The following is a 15857-nucleotide window of genomic DNA, read 5'->3' as shown; positions in this document are numbered from 1 at the left end:
CTCACCTGGGCCCCTCCTGCCTGGCGTGTCCTATGTCCATATGAGCTGATCTCACCTGGGCCAGTTCTTCCCCTTTCCACTGTCATGGCCCTGGTGCAGATCTCAGGTCCCTCCTGCTCTGCAAGCTGCAGCACCCTCTCAATGTCATGCCCCGTCCCCTGGCTTGGCTCTTTCCAGCCTACTCGTCACAGGCTAGGGAGAGTTTGCACCTTCTCCTTAGCTTGGGAACCTGTGGGACTGGCCTTGTGTACCCTGTAAAGTCTTGGCTTTATCTCAAGGACACTCATGGTTTGCTTCAAGCCATCTTTTTAGCCTGGTTTCATACTTTCCCCATCTACATAATATGTAGTTGGTTTACTGGGCATTTTTGGTTCTCGGAGCCCGTCATGTAGTTTGGTCGGTTCCTGCCGGAGCAGAAGCTCTGTGCTAATCCTTTCCCCAGCTCCCCTGCTGTTAAGAAGTCAGCAGATTCTTCCTCCTCTCCTTTTGATTACCTGGCTGAGTTCTCAATGAGATCAGTTCATTAGGCTCCTAGCGTCCCTTAGCTAGCTGATCTCTCCCTGGGTTGTGCACTCCCGGGGACAGGGAACCTGCTGTCTTTCTTTCCCTGTAAGTCAGCCAGTCTGTGTGGGGCTGAACAACTTGACATTGTCTTTTCTGAAGGTTTAATGACCCAGACAGAGTGAGAGCCAGGAGTTAGAGGACTGCTGTTTCTCTTCAAGAGATGGAATCTCGCTGAGTGGTGTCAGGGAGGGTCTTCCTCACAGGATGATGGGTGTTTAGGCAGTGTCTGCGTGCTGGGGGGAGTGGAGTGAAATCTGGGTACGTGGTGGGAGAAGTGGCAGACCCCTGACCTGGGGTGAGTCTCTGATCTGTGGAGAAGGGATGGCAGTGACTGTGTGTGTCCCGGGTTTGCACTGTCCTGGATGCCTGTCGCTGCTGCTACAATCATCTCAGGTCTAGGAATGCCCGACATTCAAACAAAGGCACCTCGCAGCTTCTGTCTGCCTCTGACCTTTTATGAGGCTGGTTTCTGTATCCGGATGGAGGGTGGTAGCAGACCCCGAGTTTTCTTTGTAAAAGCTTTTTGAAAATTCAAGTTGAAGCATTTAAAAAATTGTTTATTTATGTAAGAGGCTGAGTGACAGAAAAAAAGAGAGAGAAATCTTCCATCCAGTGGTTCACTCCACAAATGCCTGCAACAGCCAGGGCTGGGCCAGGCCAAAGTTAGGAGCCCAGAGTTCCTTGCAGGTCTCTGCATGGGTGGCAGGGACAGAAGCACTTGAGCCATCACCTGGGGCCTCCTGTGGTGCACTTGAGCAGGAAACCAGATCTGTTGCATGGAGCAACCGAGACTTGATCCAGACTCTCCAGTGTGGGATGTGGGTGTCCCAAGCTGTAGCCTAACCTGCTGTACCACATTGCCTGCTGCAGTTAGAAGCATTTTAATGATAAATTTTCGCTTACAAATTATGTATGTTCCTTTTAGAAATCTTGAAAAATAGAAGTGGATAGGAAAAAACTAATTCCTCATCCTGCATCCTAACTGTGCATAGACAGGCACACTTAACATTCTATGTGTTTATTTAGTATTGTTTATTCTTTTAAAAAATTGGATTGATTTTAAAAATTGAATTTATTGGCCAGCGCCGCGGCTCAATTGGATAATCCGCCTGCAGCACCGGCACACCAGGTTCTAGTCCCGCTTGGGGAGCCGGATTCTGTCCTGGTTGCTCCTCTTCCAGTCCAGCTCTGTGCTGTGGCCCAGGAGGGCAATGGAGGATGGCCCAAGTGCTTGGGCCCTGCACCCCCATGGAAGATCAAGAGGAAGCACCTGGCTCTTGGTCGGAGCAGCCGGAGCAGCCATTTGGGGGGTGAACCAATGGAAGCAAGACCTTTCTCTCTGTCTCTCAATTCTCACTATCTAATTCTGCCTGTTAAATAAATAATAAAAAAATTTACAAAATTGAATTTATTTTATAAATCTGTATTCTGATTTTTGAAGTAGTATAAGCCGTTTCCATATTATGAAGGTTCTGTGGGAGTGAACTAGACAATGGGAGATCCCTCTCCCCTCTCACTCTCTCTCTTTCTCTCTCAACCTCCTTTGCCTTTCAAATAAGATGAAAATAAATTAAAATTAAATGCCTGTGATAGTGATCTGTGCTAGAGGCTTGATATCTATATAGGTACACATTCACACATACATACACACATCCCAAGAAGTAAATAAATAAATAATTTCTTAATCATAAGACCCAAAACTCTGAATTGACTAGAGAAAAGCAAAGAGAAAGGTCCATGGCATTGGTCTGAGCAGTAATTTCTTGGATGTGACCCCAAAAGTATGGGCGACAAAAACAAAAAAAACATATGAGATTGCATACAAGAAAATCCTTCTCCAAGCAAAGGAAACAAGCTACAGTTCTCTCAGTAGAGAACTGACCCACACACTGAGAGAGCATACTAGAAATCATTTATCAGCTGAGGGGCTAGTATCTTAATACAAAGAACTCAAATGAATCAGTAACAAGAAAACAAACAGCGCCTGAATGGACATTTCTCGAAAGAAGACATACAAGTAACCATCGCCAATTATCAGAGAAATGCAAATTAAAATCACAACAGAGAGGCCAGTGTTGTGACACGGTGGGTAAGCTGCCACCTGAGACGCTGACATCCACACGGGCACTGGTTTTTGTCCAACTCACTTCACTTCCAATCCAGCTCTCTGCTAATGACCTGAAATGAAAAGCAGTGGAGGACGGCCCACGTGTATGGGCCCCTGCATCCAGGAGCTCCTGGCTCCTGGCTTTGGCCTGGCACAGCTCTGGCCATTGCGGCCATCTGGGGAGCAAACCAGCAGATGAAAGAGCCCTCTCTCTGTCCCCCTTCTCTCTTCCAACTCGAACTTTCAAATAAACATTCAAATCTTCAAAATAGATAAACAAAAATAAAACCATATAAGATGGCATGTCACTCCACCAGACTGGCTATTACCAAAAGACCTAGGACATAGGTGCAGAAATAGGGGTCTAGCACACTTCTCAAGGGAACGTCAGTCAGTACAGCATGTTGAAATAAGCACGGAGCGTCCCTAAAAGCTAAAAAGAAATCAAACTGTCCCACGACCCCACCAACCCACGTCCGGATTTACGACATGTACATGTAAGGTGTATATGTACATGCATGGAATGTGTGCATGTACATGCGTGTGAAATATGCATGTGACATGTATATGTGTGATATGTTTGTGCACAAGCATGTCATATGTGCTTGTGAATATAATGTGTGCATATGGTATATACATGAACACATATATGTATATGGCAGAGCCATGTCTTCGCTCACATGTCCACTGCAGCACTGCTCACCACAGCCAAGACAATGGAAATGCATGAATGCCCCTTGGTAGGTGAATGGACAAGGAATGGCAGCTGCGGCGCACCCAGGAATACCCAGACCCAAAACACCCACAGGAGGATCTGTCATTTACAGCATGTTCATGGAGACGAAAGTCACACACTGTATACGAGGACCCCAAAGTCCTTAAAAGACAGGATTGAAATGTTCTTACTGGAGCTGGTGCTACAGCACAGGGGTTAAGTCACCGCCTGTGCTCCAGCACCCCATGTGAACACCAGTTCAAGTCTTGGCTACTCCACTTCTGATCCAGTTCTCTGCTAATGTGCCTGGAAAAGGAGCAGGAGATGGCCCAAGCTTGTGCCCCTGACACACACTGGAAACCTAGATGGTGTTCCAGGTTCCTGACTTCTGCCAGGCACAGTCCCAGCCATTGTGGCTATTTGGGGAGTGTGTGTGTGTGTGTGTGTGTGTGCACACATGTCCCCGTGTCTGTCTCCCTCACCAGACATGCGTAACTGCCCTTCAAGTAAATAAATAAATCTTAAAAAACAATAAAGGGAAGGGGAAGAAATACCAGAGAGCTGATCTTTCTACAACCCATGAGAACACAGCAAGAAGATGGCCGCCCTCACCAGGAACTCAACCATGCTAGCACCTGGGTTGGACTTGCAATGCTGAGAACCATCAGTAAATCAATGCCTGTGGTCGGACTAGGCCAGGTGTGGGGTTTGTTACAGCAGCCTGAGCTGACTAAAACACCCCCAAGACCTCTAGAAGAGCATGTGACCACCTGACACACCAAACCCGTGAACTCATGTCCCCACATGGCTAGGCCTGGTGCGGCAGCAGATACAATTCCCATTGCCCCCAGCTCCATCTCCTTACTGGCATCACCAGATGGGAGAACTCCATCATCAGCACTGTGTATCCCACTGACACAGCAGGTATACTTGGGGGGAAAAAATCACAGCATTCCACTCCCTTAGGATGACCACCTAGCTAATCTGGACAAGCCAGTCAAGAGAGGGAATTGAGAAATTGTCTCTATAATGTGCCTGCAGTAAGCCACGCTGCTAACAAAGTGCCGGGGTGAGGTCTTGGATGGGCGAGTCACATGGCTGGTGGCAGGTGCCCCGGAGAGCTGACTACAATGCGGACCTGGGAGCAGGTGAACTCTCAGGAATGAGGAAGCCACTTACCGTCACTCAGGTCCTACAGGAGACCCTCCTGGCAGGAGAAGTCCAGGCTCGCGTTCATGGTGACATTGAAGGTGGCTGCCTGCCCAGGCTGCAGGGGAAACTGGGTGACGGTTCTTCCAGCTTCCAGCTCAGGAAGTCACCATACAGTTTCTCTGCAATGATAACAACAATAGTGATGTTGATGATGATAGCAGAGCAGAGGCACAATGAGACTGACACCAACCCGGCTGGGAAATTCTGGCACACGCTCAAAACAAAGATGACAAGCATTCAATATGTCAGAGAGCAAAAAGCCAGGAAAAGTACTGAATCAGAAGAGGCCGTGAGGCACAAAGAGGAGGCAGAATGCGTCATGCTCAGGCACGGTACCCCCGCTTGGCCACCATCCCTCCTGGGGAGCCGTGGGACCTGCAGACAAAATGAAGGCCTGTGGCTCTGGCAAGTGAAGCTAAGTTACCCCACCATGAACATTTTCTGTATTGTGCTGCTGTGAAGGAATCAGACCCACGTTAAGCAGGGACACCGCTTCAGAGAAAGAAATCCAGAATCAGAAACACACAGCTAAGAGCAGAGCCTCAGGCAGGGCCGGCGAGGAAGCGGCCTTGGGCCTGGTGCACGTGCAGAATGGTAAATCCTCAGAACCGAGATATGTCCACAGACACCATAGGGGGATGGCCACTGCATCGGGGGCTGGTGCAGAGGCTGCGCATGGTGACCTCTGCAGAGAATGGGGCCGGGGGTCATCATCACTGAGAGCAAGGCACCCTCTGGAAGGACAGGAAGAGACACAGGGGACACCCAGTGTGGCCTGGTAAGCAGCCATCCCTCCTTCATTAACAACTGGGAGTGAGCTGTGAGACAGCCAACCAAGGCCCAGTATTCTCTGCAGCCAGCACACCTGGGAAAACTGACAACCTCCAATGGCTGCGCCACAAGGTCCCCTTCCAACTCTGCTCCACTGAGAAGCTCCCAGCCCCACTGCCCTCCTGCTCACAGGGGCAAGCACAGATGCTGCACAGCCCTGAGCAGTGAGGTCCAGTGTTCCGCCAGCCAGCAGAACGACACACACACACCGAACACATGAAGGGTGGGTCGGTCATGGCTCCCAGGCAGTGCACTGCAGAGACCAGCGTCCAGGTATGCAGCACCAGGAAACCTTCCCAGAGAGACTTGAGGGGAGGAGGAGAATCCAGGGATGGTTAGGAGGAGGAGGATTCTGGACTTGTGCTGTGTCCAGCACGATCTTGGTATGTGGCACAGCTTAACAGATGTCACGCTCAATACCGCCTTCACACACTGGCTTTGTGGTCTGCCTCCTGTGTAGCTGTAGCACGTGGGGACTTAAGACGTTCACATTAGCTATCTTTGGTGGGCAAAGAACCGCCCTAGCCCACAAAGATCGCTGAAGCCTTGTGTGTGTTCCTACTCTCCAGTCTGCACCGCAGCCCTGAGGTCCAAACTACCCCAGGACACTTGCTCTCGGTGCTGTACCAACTCCAGTCAGAAGTTATGCCATTCCTCCTGCACCACGGATGGGACCGAGACCCTCCAGCGACCCAGGAAGTCTACAGACCTATTACGTGGATTTTAATGAACTCCACTATTTGCTTATTAGCCCAGTCAATCCATTCAGGAATGGAAAGGGTAAGACATGCCAGGTGACAGAGAGCCAAATGGGCCTGCTTACTGGGGCCAGTTCCAAGGCCCCAAGAACACAGGAAATGCAAGCTGACTGCCTCCATGGCCTGTGCATGAGCCACACCAGCAGCCACCCCCTTCCTAAGCACAGCCCATGTCAGACAAGTCACCAAGGCCTTGCAAAACCTCACCTCCCAACATCCTCTCCAAGCTGTTTCTAAGAGCCCAGTCTGTAAACAGCAGCCACTGTGTCAGCTGCCCATTCACACAGCCATGGGTGGGCAGGAAGCAAGGGTAGGCCCTGAGCAAGTGCACCTGCAGCGGGAGGAGCACACACACTGAGACGCCTCAGGAGGGCACTCCAGCCCCACATGCTGCCAGCTCTCCTCCACCAGCACAGCCTGCTGCCTCTGTGGAGAGGGCCAGGCTGAATGTCTCTATAGTGGGGTCCCACCTGTCCTCCACAGCCCCACTCATGGGCTGTGTTCCTGTGGGCTTTGTCCCCCCCAACAAACATACACCCAACCCTTCCACGCACTGACAAGTAGGATACTATATCCAAGGGACTCATTCTCCTACCAATCAATCAGTCAATGGAAGGCAACAGCTCCCACCACTGAGACCCAGCACCTGCCTGGAGAGGCAGGCACTGTGAGGGTTAGGAGTACATGCTTTAGGACAGGGCATCTGGGCTCATCTACCAGCCCTGCCTACATGTCCTAGGTGAGCCACCAAACTTCTGTGTCTGTCAGTTTAGCAATCTGTAAGATGGGCTGTCATGCCAGGTCAACGAGGTAATGGAAGCCAAGTGCTTCAAACACAACCCGGACTAGAACAGCACTTGGCCAGTGTTAGTGATTCCTCCCGTGCCTCAAAAACCCCTCTCTCCTTGTCCTAAGGCAGCAGTCCCTCCCCAGGACCACATGAGGATGAGCTAGCCCTGCAGAGTATGGGACCCCAGCCCAGCAGTCAGCAGGCACACTCTAGCACTAGCTGCCACCAGAGTCTGCCCCTCCAGCCATGAACAGGACCTGGCACGGGGAAGCAGACAATAGTGACAACAGCGTGGACCAAGTCACGGTGTTCAGTTTATAATTAGAACAGTTGGAAACAAGTTCCACGATGGAAAAAAATAAAAACCAGGATGCCACACTGAATGTACAATGTAATTTCAAACACATTAAAGTACTCAAGTAGAAAAAAATGAAAATATATCTGTACACTAATATTAGTTTGCTGTGAGTCAGGAGATCATGGGTAATTTCAAAAGGTTTTGTAATTTTTGAATTTTCTGCAATGAGCTTTTATCATGCTTTTATAAAGAAATACACACAAGGATACTTCAAGAAGTTCACAGAAAATAGAATTAAAGGCTAAGTTTATTTTGATGCCAAAAAAATTGAAATGCTTGCATATGAGGAATCTTCAAACTGTTCATGAGAAACGTACATTATGAATAAAGCATGCATGGATTTCAAAAGTGTCTGGCACCAAAATAAATTACTTTTAGTTCTGTTCTTCCATGAGCTTTAGGAAGTCCCCTTGAGCCTTCACACACACACACACACACACACACACACACACTTGTATAAACCTGCACTAACAGCTCTCTAAGTCTAGGCCCCTGTCCCCCTAACCTGGTTTCATACAAGGAGAAGCCTGTGGGTCCAGCCTGCACATCCACTTGCAAGACCAACCACACTAAGACCTGTGGCCCACCTGACAGAGAGAGGTGGGTGCTGAGCCAATGCAGATGCCCTCATGGTGCCCCACGCTACAGCAGGGCACTAATGTTTCCTGGTGACAGTGGCAGCAAATCACAGGGACTGTTTGTCCCCAAGTCCCAGGTTCGTCTCAGCCAGCTCGAAACTTCCCTGGGGCAACAGATTAACTCTGTGGCAGCCATGCCCATTGGCAGGCAATCAGATGCCTATAAAGAGTTTGGCCAGGCTAAGGAAAAACTAGCCCGCCCACACTAATTAGGTGAGCTCTGCCTCTCTACACCACTACTGCACTCACTTGGCAAGGCAGGGACCATCTGGAGGGACCATCCAGCAGGAACAGCCCCAGGAAGCGGTGCCGGAATTGGAGTAACTGCCTAGTGAGCAGCTTCCCAACAGAGACGCTCCACCCCAAGTCATAAAAGAGCCGAATACAGCACAGAGAGTTCCATCAATTTGCCCAAAGCCAAGCAGCTGGGACGTCGTGGAACCAGGAGTCAGCGCCTGCCTGGCAATGGCCTCCCCCTACCTATCTGAGGGCCTGAACAGAGCCGGAGTGGAGTTCACAGGACCAGATGGCTCCACCAGTGACAACGCCCAGGGAAAAGATCATTAAAATGTGTGATTCTCAAACCAGGAGATGAAGAGGAAAAGCCGTCCATTTCATTCCATCAGACCAGCCTGATCCCAACATCCAACACAAGCACATCATAAGGAAAATGGCACACACATATCCGTCATGAATGTGTCACATGCCTCAACAAAATAGTACCAGACGCCATCCCAAAGCACACCCAAAGCTTAGCACACTGTGCGCAACTGACAGTTACTCCGGAAAGGCAACGGTGGCTACCCTACAAAATCAATCATTCCCAAAACAGAATACACATGGGGAAAGCCCACAAACTATCCCGATAGACACAGAAAACCTAGTTCACAAAAAACTTCCATGACGTTTGCGATACGAAAACACAAATCATCACATCAGGAACGGAACGTACACCTCGGCCTGACGAGGCTCTTTCATGAAAAAGCCCACAGAGCGCGAACGTCACAAACAACGCGAGGAACCCGAAACTGGCCTCCTAGACCAGGAAACAGACACGCACTTTCGCTCTCCTTCCTCCCATCAACAGTCTCTGACGTCTAGAGCAGGGCGGCTGGGCCCTCAAAAAGCAAACAGACGGGAACGCGGGGCCGTTCCGGGAGGAGACCGAGCCACCTCTGCTCTCGCCCAGCTGCGCGCACCCTGGGGACCCTTCCAGACCGTCCACACAGCACGACCGCGACCCCACCCGCGCCTTCGGGACCCAAGAGCAACAGGCACGCGGCCAGCCAAGACGCCCAGCGGGAAACCACAACAGCCGTGCGTCACTCACCTCCAAGGGGGTCTGGTCTGCTGGTGGGTCAGAGGTCCGCAAAGGCCGTTGCTTCCGGAAGGGACTGAAGAGGAGAAATGCGCCTGGGAAACAGCGCGGCAGCCTCGGAAACGCAGCCTCTCCTGATCCGGCCTGACCCTGCGGACGCTGACTCTCCTTCAGGCTCGGCCAGCCGCATCGAGGACGGCTCCTCTCCTCACGGCTTGCGCTGGCTCTCTGGCAGGAGTGGATGCGGCGCTGACTGCCAGTGGAGAACTGCCTGGCAGCAGGTGCCAGGCGTGCAGGTGCACTTCCGGGTCACAGTGCCAGGCGCAGGCGCACTCCCCACGGGCCATCACCGTGGCAACCCAGGACGCACCAGCACACTTCTGCATCCATCGTCCCAAGCCCCAAGGCCACTTCCAGTCCTTCCTCTCCAGGCTGTGACCAGGGACGCGGACGCTGATGGCCCAGGTTCTCTGGACCCCACCTCCCTGCCTCGTGGGAGTCCTCAATGGAGCTCCTGCCTTCTGCCTCTTGCCTCCTGCCTCCTTCCTGGATCCCACGGCGTACAGCTTCCGGGACGGTGGAACTGTGAGGTAGCGGGGTAAAGCCACCTCCACAGTGCAGGCATCCCATATGGGTGTGGTTTCGAGTACGGCTGCTTCACTTCCAATGCAGCTCTCTGCTGTGTTCTGCGAAGGCAGCAGAAGACGCCCCAAGTCCTTGTGCCTCTGCACCCATGAGGAGTTCCTGGCATGGCTCCTGGCTCCTGGCTTCCAATACTCTCAGCTCAGCTCACTGCTGCCAGTTGAACAGTGCTCCAGCAGGTGGAAGACTTTCTCTGTCTCCCTCTCTATCTCTCTTTCTCTCTCTGTCTCTCTCTCTCTCTCCCTCCCTCCCTCATTTCCCCCCTTTCTTCCCCTCTGTGTGTGACTCTCAATATCCCTGCTGCTTCACCTGCAGGACAAGTTTGGCCTCTCACGGCTATCGCCCTTCTGTTACCTGCTCTCTGGTGCTGTCTTCCACGCTTCCCCCAAGGCAGGCTGAAGAAGTAAGAGGGGAGAAGAGAAAAGAGTGCTCTTTGTTCTGTCTTTTCCCTCCTATCCACTTGATTTTCTGTCAGTTTGCTAACTAGCATCCCACGATTGCTTTGCTTGATTCCAGTTAGCCACTGTGTGCTGAGCAGAGCCAGGCTTTCCAGATAGAATCTGGAAGAACATTCCTTCTCTGGGACTGCTTACCCCAGGGTTCCTACTCCGCCATAGGCAGTGTCACAGGCTGAGTGATTGAGTTTTGTGGTGATCTGTGCCAAACAAATTATGTTGCCTTTAGAGCAGGAACCTTGGACAGTTTTCTGTGGTAGTGGTGGGGGGTGTATTTTATAAAATGACATAGATGCAAAAACTTACACTATGACAACTCAGCATGCGTACTTTTCTGGCTGATCTTGCCCTCAGAGCCCTCCCCCCTTTTTATTTTTTTATTTTTTATTTTTATTTTTTATTTTTTGACAGGTAGAGTGGACAGTGAGAGAGAGAGACAGAGAGAAAGGTCTTCCTTCTGTTGGATCACCCCCCAATGACCACTGAGGCTGGCGCACCACACTAATCCGAAGCCAGGAGCCAGGTGCTTCTGCTGGTCTCCCATGCAGGTGCAGGGCCCAAGGACTTGGGCCATACTCCACTGCACCCCTGGGTCATAGCAGAGAGCTGGACAGCAAGAGGAGCAACCGGGACAGAATCCGGCACCCCAACTGGGACTAGAACCTGGTGTGCTGGCGCCACAGGAGGAGGATTAGCCTATTGAGCTGCAGCGCTGCCCCCCCCTCTTTTAAACAACTTTGTTGAAGGCTGGCGCTGTGGCTCACTTGGCTAATCTTCCACTTGTGGCACCAGCACCCCAGGTTCTAGTCCCGGTTGGGGCGCTGGATACTAGTCCCATTTTCTCCTCTTCCAGTCCAGCTCTCTGCTTTGGCCCGGGAGGGCAGTGGATGATGGCCCAAGTGCTTGGGTACCTGCACCCGCATGGGAGAATGGGAGGAAGCACGCAGCTTCTGGCTTCAGATCGGCTTAGCGCCAGCCATCGCGGCCATTAGGGGAATGAACCAACAGAACAAAGACCTTTCTCTCTGTCTCTTTCTCACTCTCTATGACTCTACCTGTCAAGTAAAAATAAATAAATAAAAAAGACACAATATAATATGTACAGTTTCACTTTTATAAGAAAAAATTTTTGTTGAAAAACAGTATACATACCAAGAAGTACATACATGTGTACAGGTAAATGAGTTTTTCGTTCTCTGACCTCACACATAATCAACACTCAAGAACAAACATGACTGTTGCATCAAGAGCCCTTGGAATGCTTTTACATATTTAAAAAATTTTTTTTAATTTATTTTCATTTTATGTGAAAGGCAGGGAGACAGAAAATAAGAGTGAGAGTGAGAGCGAGAATAAGAATGAGAGAGAGAGAGAGAGAGAGAGAGATCTTCCATCTGCAGGGTCACTCTCCAAAATGGCTGCCACAGCCAGTATTACGGGTAAAACAGCAGTGAAGAAAGGCATCCTCAGTTCTTTGTCTCCCGTGAAAGAAGCATTTCCACATGGACACAGCAGTGAGCAAAGCGAGCTTTATTTTATTTAAGTCAGAAACCTGCTGCCACTGCAGCCAGGAGGGTTATCCAAGAGAGACAGCCCCCAGAAACTGTCTGTCCAGTCTCTTAAGTACGACTTTGGGGGTAAAAAAACAGAATAATAGCTAACAGTCAGGAGGCTGAGACAAAACGCATCAAAAGGCTGGGTTTGTAATCTTGTTTGTCCTGTCTTGCCTGCTTATGATAAAACAAAAAGGGCCTTCTTTCTGTTTTCACTGTAAACTGAAAACTCAGAGGGTGGAATCACTACTTCCTTGCTATTCTCATGGAAAAGGAGTGGGATTGGCACTTTTGTCTTGCTAAAGGCAGCTTTTGGGGGGACGGAAGCGTTTTGTGCCATCTTAAAGAGATTTCCCCTTCTATTGGCTGGTTTTTGTTTTTTGTTTTTTGTTTGTTTGTTTGTTTGTTTTGACAGGCAGAGTGGACAGTGAGAGAGAGACAGAGAGAAAGGTCTTCCTTTTTGCCATTGGTTCGCCCTCCAATGGCTGCCGCGGTCGGCGCACTGTGCTGATCCAAAGGCAGGAGCCAGGTGCTTCTCCTGGTCTCCCATGGGGTGCAAGACCCAAGCATTTGGGCCATCCTCCACTGCACTCCCTGGCCACAGTAGAGAGCTGGCCTGGAGGAGGGGCAACCGGGACAGAATCCGGCACCCCAACCGGGACTAGAACCCGGTGTACCGGTGCCACAAGGCAAAGGAATAGCCTATTGAGCCATGGTGCTGGCCGTCTATTGGCTGTTATTAACTCATCTGCCTCCTCCCACCAGGGCTGGGCTGGGCCAAAGCCAGGATCCAGGAATTCCCTCCAGGCTCCCTAGCCCAGGGGTCAGCAGCAGGGATCCGAAACCTGTGTCTTCACTCCAGTCCAGTACTGTGATTTTTACACCAGGGACTCTGCTCTGTGTGAGCATAAGTAAATGTTGTTTTAAGAAGGGGCAGAGGAGGGGATTCTGTTGACCTACTACGTGTCAGGTGCTAATACAGGTACCTGACATGTGTTACCCAGCTTTAGTCTTGGAGTGACTGTTGAGGTACATGGGGATCTTACTATTTTTCAGGGACTTCTCACTTTTCCAACCTGTCCAGTGAAAGAGCCGAGGGCCACGCAGTGCCAGTGGCCTCTGGGATTGGACGCTGGCAACTCCTTGCCCTGTGGTCATGATCTTTCTCCTACCTGAGAATGTCTCCCAGGCAGATGGTGAGCACTGGCCACAGGCAGTTCCCCTAGGTGGCCAGGCGTGGGCCTGAGGCTCAGCCCAGCCTTCAGAGGGGCCCATCTGAGTCCACGGGTGGTGCAGCTGGTATTTCCGGAACGTTCACAGGGCTGGGATTTGCAGTAGTCAGTAACGAGCTGCTTAGCCTTCACCTTAGCTTCTGAAAGATGTGGAAGCTTGAGATTCTATTCAAAGTCAAAGTCCAGGACTGGGCGCCCGGCGGGGACACAGAGAGGGCTCTGGCACAGCTGTCCTCTGCAAGCTTCCAGCGGAATTGAAGCAGACAAAAGATGCGTGGTTCTAACCCTCCCTGATAAACGCCACACAGGGTGCCCACAGGAGAAGGGAGGTGGACAGGGCATGTTGGATGTAACCCATGGTTTACAGGATGCTGGTTTGTAAGCTGCAGCTCCTGCCTGTGAATGCCAGGGACACTGGCTGAAAATCACAGCTGTGACCCAGACTCTCCAAAGATGGGGATGGAAAGTTGTCGGGTGTTTTTGCTGGGTGCAGTGGGGATGCTGTATGTGAGTGTATGTAGCGGGTAGGGGAGTGGACTGTACAAGCCATCTGGAGCCCGGCAAGGTTGTAGCTTTGTGGGTTTGGTACAGCAGTCCTCATTCTCCAGTAGAGGTTGGGCTACACGGTAGCAGAAATTTCCCTTGAAGTCTCATTGCAGTCTTAGTGCTTTGCTGCGATTAAGTCTGATGCCAGCCGGGCCCTTTTCCAGGCCCCTGAGCTCTCTGGGGTTGGTCCATGATCCTGGCTGCTTCACCTTCCCTGTGTCTGGCCTTACAGTTGCGGAAGGAGAAAGCAGGAGGCCCGGGCTTCCTCTGGGAGGGACCTGCATGGCTCCCACCCCTTACCCAGTGGGCAGAACTGCTCCCGTGGCCTTATATCTGGGAGGTAGGGGTGGAGAGTCATGCAGGTGTGATGCCGGCAGTGTTGATGTCATAGCTGTTCTCCCCCATCCAAAGAGGGTTCCTTGTCATCTGGGTACCAGACCCAGCAATATTCCTGAGCTGATCTACCACCTTGCCAAGACAATCTCCCAGGAGAAACCGCCCCCCCAGGCCATGGTTTCAGACCCAGCATCTCTTGCTGTCATCCATGTCCAGCCATGGGATTTTGGGTTGTGCACTTAATCTCTTGTTTGAAAACTGGTTATGTGGAGATCATACTAACGGCACCCAAGCTGACAGTGGATGTGATGCATCAGTGAGAACACACAGATGAAGTGTGGGGTTGGTTCTGAGTGTCTGTGAGCCGACCCACCCCGGGGAGGCAGGGTAAGGGTCGAGTGGTGCTGACGGGAAAGTAGAGGTGCTGTTGGCCTCTGACCTCCTGGAGCCCAGGGCAGCCCAGCCTGCTGGTTGCAGTAGCAGTGGGGACTCACCCTGGGCCTTGTCTGTGGGGCCAGGGGAAAGCGGCTGTGCCCCCATCCCGGGGCAGGGGGTGTTCCTGGGACTTCCTGGGCTCACTGTGTGTGGCATTCGGCTGCCTTGCCCTGCTGCTGATTTTGAGTGCTTTCCCTTCCTTTGGTTCATCTCCTCTGACCTATCCACTGTTGCTCCCACACGTCCTGTTTCCCTGAGGCCAGGCCAGCGTGGCCGCTGATGTCTGTGCCATTTGTCACAGGCGTGTGAAGCTGTTGAACCTCCCCGCCAACCTCCTGCCACAGAAAATGAAGAGATTGCTGGGTCAGAACATGTCGGCCAAGAGCCCCTTCATCTACTCGCCGGTCATCGCACACAACCACGGGGAAGAGCGCAACAAGAACACAGGTAGGCCCCATGGCCCCAGCTCTGTCCCCCCACCCTGCCTCCTGCTGCCCCTGGCACCTCTGGATGTCAGCACAAAGCTCCAGGCTGGCCGCGTGTGTGCCTTTCCTCCCACGGAAGCTTGTCTGGTTTGCTGCCTTTGGCAGGCAGCTGCCCGTGGAGCTGTTTTAAAGATCTATTTCATTGAAGGCATTTTCAGGAAAGTCCCAGGAACTGGAAAGAGCTGTGTTTATCGAGACTTAACACAGATGACGTCAGAGTGGCAGTGGAGACCAGCGTGATCTCACACGGTCCGTGCTGACTTCCCACCCAGCAGAGAAAGCTCTGCTCTGGGGTTGGGCCGTGTCCCTTGTGCCGTTTCCCCGTGAATGCAGGGAGAGGGGCAGCAGAACCCTGGTTCTCTTGAAGACCTCGCCTCTGCTCTTCCAGCTCCAAGCTCCCTGCCCCTTCCCAGCCTGCGGCCGTTCATGTCTCCCTGCCACCGACCCAGGGCACAGTGTGCCCCAGGCATGCCCTGTCCTGTGTCCTGGTGTCATTTGCAAGGCCTGGCCATGGCTCGAGCTCTCTCCCTCACTGCCCTAGAGACAGACCCCAGGGTCTCCTTGCATGTGGGGCGGGGATTGCCCGTCATGCTGGCTGGCCTGTGCATCCCCATGATAGATCTACAGGGACAGGGGCCTGCATTTCCTAGACAAGGAGCCTGAGCTTAGGGAAGGCTGGGCCCTGCCCAGAGGCTGACTGCCCTAGGTCCCCTCCTGGTATGGAGGCCCAAGGTTGCCAGCAGCTCTCTCGCTCTCGGTTTTTGATCCTCAGAGCTTTCTGTGCTTCCTCTTTATTTCTGTTTTTGATTCCATGCCTCCTTTTAGGGAAAAGGCACCTTCATTCCTTAGGGGCCCTGCCTCGCATACCACCCCTGCTGCCTG

General features: G+C 51.9%; 1 long non-coding RNA gene across 1 annotated transcript in view; it reads right to left on the bottom strand.

Annotated features, from left to right (window-relative positions):
• LOC127488597 (uncharacterized) overlaps window positions 1-9628 on the bottom strand; it is a 107342-nt gene extending 97714 nt beyond the window's left edge. Inside the window, exons 1-2 of the long non-coding RNA XR_016226392.1 lie at window positions 9304-9628; window positions 4566-4717 (exon numbers count right to left, since the gene is read on the bottom strand). This is a non-coding gene — a long non-coding RNA (uncharacterized LOC127488597). The remainder of the gene's footprint in view (window positions 1-4565; window positions 4718-9303) is intronic.
• Between the last annotated feature and the right edge of the window lie 6229 nt (window positions 9629-15857).

This window comes from Oryctolagus cuniculus, chromosome 19 (assembly GCF_051225735.1).
Source record: "Oryctolagus cuniculus isolate XC-2025 breed Fujian yellow rabbit chromosome 19, ASM5122573v1, whole genome shotgun sequence".
Taxonomy (NCBI): Eukaryota; Metazoa; Chordata; class Mammalia; order Lagomorpha; family Leporidae; genus Oryctolagus; species Oryctolagus cuniculus.
The sequence above is the reverse complement of the archived record's forward strand: the minus strand, read 5'-3'. Positions and strand labels throughout refer to the sequence as shown.